This window comes from Colobus angolensis, unplaced genomic scaffold (assembly GCF_000951035.1).
Source record: "Colobus angolensis palliatus isolate OR3802 unplaced genomic scaffold, Cang.pa_1.0 Scaffold302, whole genome shotgun sequence".
NCBI lineage: Eukaryota > Metazoa > Chordata > Mammalia > Primates > Cercopithecidae > Colobus > Colobus angolensis.
Genome location: NW_012116289.1, coordinates 123,475 through 128,464, shown reverse-complemented (window position 1 = coordinate 128,464; position 4,990 = coordinate 123,475). Strand labels below are relative to the sequence as shown.

The 4,990-nt window shown below is 39.8% G+C and overlaps 1 protein-coding gene across 4 annotated transcripts in view; it reads right to left on the bottom strand.

Annotated features, from left to right (window-relative positions):
- Window positions 1-4,914, bottom strand: part of BBS9 (Bardet-Biedl syndrome 9) — a 503,584-nt gene extending 498,670 nt beyond the window's left edge. For all 4 annotated transcript variants that reach the window (XM_011950130.1, XM_011950131.1, XM_011950132.1 and 1 more), the window contains exon 1: window positions 4,172-4,914. The gene's annotated coding sequence lies outside the window, so the exon portion shown is untranslated. The remainder of the gene's footprint in view (window positions 1-4,171) is intronic.
- Between the last annotated feature and the right edge of the window lie 76 nt (window positions 4,915-4,990).

Here is a 4,990-nt window from a genome sequence, read left to right as displayed (position 1 = left end):
CCCAGCACTTTGGGAGGCCAAGGCAGGCGATCACCTGAGGCCAGGAGTTTGAGACCAGCCTGGCCAACATGGTGAAACCCCATCTCTACTAAAAATACAAAAAAAAAATAGCCAAGCATGGTGGCAGGTGCCTGTAATCCCAACTACTTGGGAGGGTGAGGCAAGAGAATCGCTTGAACCCGAGAGGCAGAGGTTGCAGTGGGCCAAAACCACACCATTACACTCCAGCCTGGGCAACAAGAGCAAAACTCTTGTTTCCCAAAAGAAAAAAAAACGCTCAGCATAATTAGTCATTAGGGAAACGCAAATCAAAACTATGAGATATCACTTCACACCTACTATGACAGAATCAAAGAAGTTAGATAGTAATAAGTGTTGGTGAGGATGTGGAGAAATCAGAACCTCATATACTGCTAGTGGGAATGCAAAATGATGCAACCACTTTGGAAAGGAATCTAGAAGTTACTCTAACACTTAAACACAGAATTACCAGATGACCCAGCAATTTAACACTGAAGTATCTATCCAAGAGCAATGAAAACATATGTCCATACAAAAAAACTTACACATAAACGTTTATAGTAGCATTATTCATAATAGCCAAAATTTGGAAACAACCCAAATGTCCATCAGCTGATGAATATATAAACAAAAGGTAGTATCCATACAGTGGAATATTATTTGGCCATAAAAAAGAAAAGAACAAAATACTGATATATGTTACAACATAAATGAATAAAAGCACATAGGTTTTAGAATGAGACATATCTGGCTCTTAAAAACATGCTAAGTTAAAGAAGCCAGTCACAAAAGGCCACCTATTATATGATTCTGTTTATATAAGATGTCTAGGATAGGCAAATTCATAGAGACAGAAAGTAGATTCGTAGTTGCTTAGGTCTCGGGTTAGGAGAGAACGAAGAGGGAAGGAGAGTTATAGCTAAAGGATGTGTGGTTTCTTTCTGAGTTGATAAAAATATTCCAAACTTGGCTGTGGTAATGGTTACATGTATCTGTGAATATACAAAAAAGGAACTGAATTTTATGCATTAAATGGGTGAATTGTATAGTATTTGAATTATATTTCAACAAAGCTGTTATTTTTTTTAAAGAGAACAAATGGTGATGGATACATGGGGGTTCATTTTGTTATTCTTTATGCTTTTGCTTCGAATTCCCCCAAAAAACAAAAATGAAGTTTCTTTTTTTTTTTTTAAGTAGAACACTCCTGTATTTTGGCCACATTTACCATTAGGCCCGGAGCAGTGGCACGCACCTGTAATCCCAGCACTTTGGGAGGCCAAGGCGGATTTATCACTTGAGCTGAAGAGTTCAAGACCAGCCTGGGCAACATAGTGAGACGTCGTCTTTGCCGAGCATGGCAGAAAAAACAAAAATTTTTTAAACTTCGTTAAATATTAAAAAAAAAGTGCAATAGCAAATTAAATTTAGAAGGTCAGCAAAATACATTCTGCCCTTTTTCCTGGAAGACATCCTAAGTCATCAAGAAAATGAAAAATTAGCCATAAATTGAGACACAAATAAAATGCTCATCTGTATTCCAATCTAGGAAAGATACAGGCCTTGACATTGAGATATTCAGATAAGCAGTTGGATGGGGGAGGTCTGGTACTGACAGGTTAGGAAGGATAGTAAGGACCAACAGTAATAAACATTTTTCAGTCATGAAACCTGGCTTTTGGGTTACAAAAATAAACAAAAAGTGTTCTAAATAACAAAAAATAAAATATGTATACACTGATTTTTTAAATTCAGTTCAGTTAACTGCCTTGAATAAGGAACCGAGGTTTGCATTTTATCCCCTTTTCATTCAGTGTTGATTTCCAGTTGCTCACTGATTTGTCTTTTAAGTAACTGTAAAATAAAAACCAGGTTTTTAATGACATTGCCTTAAAGAAAAGTATCTACTAATCATTTACTAAAGTCCAGTCAGCATTCTAAATGCTTTGCAAGCATTCTATTTTAATCTTCATAACAAAACTACAAAGTAAATTGTAGATACTATTATTCAGGTATTCTTGAATACAGAGAAGTTAAGAAACCTGCGCCAGTGGTCTCACTAGTTAAGTGATGTGCGGTACCTAAACCAAGACTGTCTACTCCAGAACCCTAAACAAATGGCCTATGTACACGCCCCTCCATGTAGACTATAAAAACAATAGCTCTATTCACACTAATTCTAATCACTACAAGTTCAAACTGCAGGCAAGTATGTCATACATTTGATTAAATTGTTAAAGGATGATTAGAAGACAATAATTTGAATGTTGTAACAGGTGCATTCCTATAAATAGGCACAACAGATTAGTTTCTAATGCCTTATTAGAATAATAAATGGGAGATAATCTCCTTACCTCCTAAACTCTAGAAATTCTCTTCTACATTCTTCACTTGATGCTTTTTTGTTTTGAATACTTATTTTTTCTACAACAAATTTACTCAGATTCAGGTTTCATTTAAGAGGTGGCTGTATTAACACCTCATTGACCTAGTCCTACAATATGATCAGCTGTGAAAATAATAATCCCAAAGAATGCTGTGGGAAAAACATACGGGTTTGAAGGTCAGTTCTGGAAACAGACCTTGAAGCTGTTGTTCATTTTCAGAGCTTTGCTTTCTCCAGGTTATGCTTGTGTCACATCAAATTTAAGAAAGTAGAAATCAGGTCTTCCAGTCAAAGAAAGATGCAAATGCATATAGCATTAGAAGTATACTGCTTTTGAAGGCAATAATACAAGGACTCACTGTTGGAATTTTCAACAAAAGACGCAAAGGGCAAAATAACACAAAATTTGGAGTAGGACAGCTCTGGGTTCACTTTCTGACCACATTTCCACTACATGACCTGAAACAAGTCCCTCATCCTCTAGTATCTCAATTGTTCTAGGATGGAGGAGGATAAAATGGTTCAACCCATAGCAAGTACTCAATAGTCAGTAATAACCTAACAGTAGAAACAGTGGTGGTAGGAGAGACGGTGGTAGCAGTGGTAGTGGAAAGAGACAGTGGTAGTGTGTTCCGTGCAAGACACAATTACGAATGCCAAACTCACCCTCTGGACTGAAATTTGAAAGGGGACTCACAAAGACTGATAGCAATCACTAATGGAAATGTTATTAATCAGCAGGGATGTTTTATAATCACTTCATGTATTTTAAAAATTTTCAAAAAATATTTGAAAGTATTCTAAAGCGTAAGACTTACTACATCGCTCAAAAGGTGTAAAAGTTTTAAAATTACTATATATACTATTGCTGTTGGATTTTTTCCCTTCAATGAGCATTTCTATCAAGAAGTTGTACCATAAATATGTGTATAGTTGTAATTTAACCACAACAATTACACGCAATGAAAAATCCCTTAAAGTCTGACAAATAACTTGTAACTTGTTTTCAAAATAAAGCTTTTTTAAATTCTTCTTTAAAAACTTCTGGGTTTTCTAGTTTCTTTTTTTAATTCTTCCACTTATTCATGAAAAAAATCTCAGTAACTGTTTTCTTTATAAAATGCTAATAAGTTCGAAAATCTTTCTCTCTCTGAATGCTGGCCAACTAAAGACCCATAGCTTATCCTGCAGCATCTTTCAAGTTGTTTATCAATGAGGACATGTAAGATGTGTATACATGTAAGATACAGTTTCATTTTTAAAGTAAAAGTGAGATACCCAAAAAAAAACATTTCTCCAGGAAATTGAAGTCAAATGCAGGACTTGACTGGCAGGAAGTGCTGATAAAATCAGCGCATCTCATCTAAACTGTTGTGGTCTCCAACTAAAAAGAGGAAAACAATAATCCTATTACGAGAGGATTGGGGGTATTAGTACATGCATCCTACTTCAGTCGTAGGCTGGGAACTGCTTTGCCCATTTACTCACAGACCTGTTGAAGTGTCTCAGGAGGATGCTCATGCTCCATGTGACATTCCTCAATGGAATCCTTAAAAATTCTCATACCTTTTTTCTCAAAGGTATTCACAGAATCGCATACACTTTGTGCTCCTAGTGTTTATTCCAGTGCAAACATCTTTCTAAGAAATCAATCACCTTACAGCCCCCAAACCATTATATTGCATTGGAGGATCTTGTTCACAAAATAAAAAATGGAAAGGGCATTCACGTACCCGAAGTTTAATACCAGACATACCATCTTACCTGATGCCACGTCAGATGAGCTCTGTCTCACCTTTCTGCGAACCCTCGTTCCGCAAATTTCCCTTTATGAACGCCTGACAAGGTCCCAGTGATGGAGCAGAGGGAGCAAGAACGGAGGGTGCAAAGAAAAGCAACCTTTAGCTTTACTAGTCCCTCTCGTCCTCCAGCTGAAAGTTGTTCCACGTCCCGGGCAAAGAGAGAGCCCCACCAGGCAGCACCACCAGCTCCACAGAGTTGGAGTGATTCCCCCAAGAAGCTACCCTGCGCCCCCCGTCACCCCCTAGAGACCAGCAGAGGAAACGGCATCTATCCCTTGGAAGACACTAGGCAGGCAAGAACAAATGCAAGTCCTGCTGCTCACACCGAGGAGGAAAGGATGGAGGAGTTGGCGAATGGGATGTAGCAGAAACCCGACGGCCGCAGCGGAAGGGACACCTCCCCTCTTCAGACTAACTCTGAGCCATCTTCGCCCTGTTGTCATAGCACTTACAACGGACGCCACTGCGCAGTCACGCCGCGCCGCGCCGCCTTCTGGGGGCTGGAGTCCAGAGAGGCTGAGACGCGAAGGAGGAGACCGACTTCTCAGGGACCCGCGGTTGGAATTAGATTACTGCTGGGGCGGGGCTCAAGTGAATCACGGCCTGGTTCTTATTAGCAGAGAGGGATAATTACTGCAGTCCTCTGCCCCGTCATGACAGCAGTTCCTCAAGGAAGACCCGCCTCCCGCCTGGGCTCCGGGCGCAGTCCACGGCCCCCAGAAGCGTGCCCGCCCCCTCCCCTCGGCGCGTGTGGGTGGAGCCTAGCGGGGACAGGGCGTCG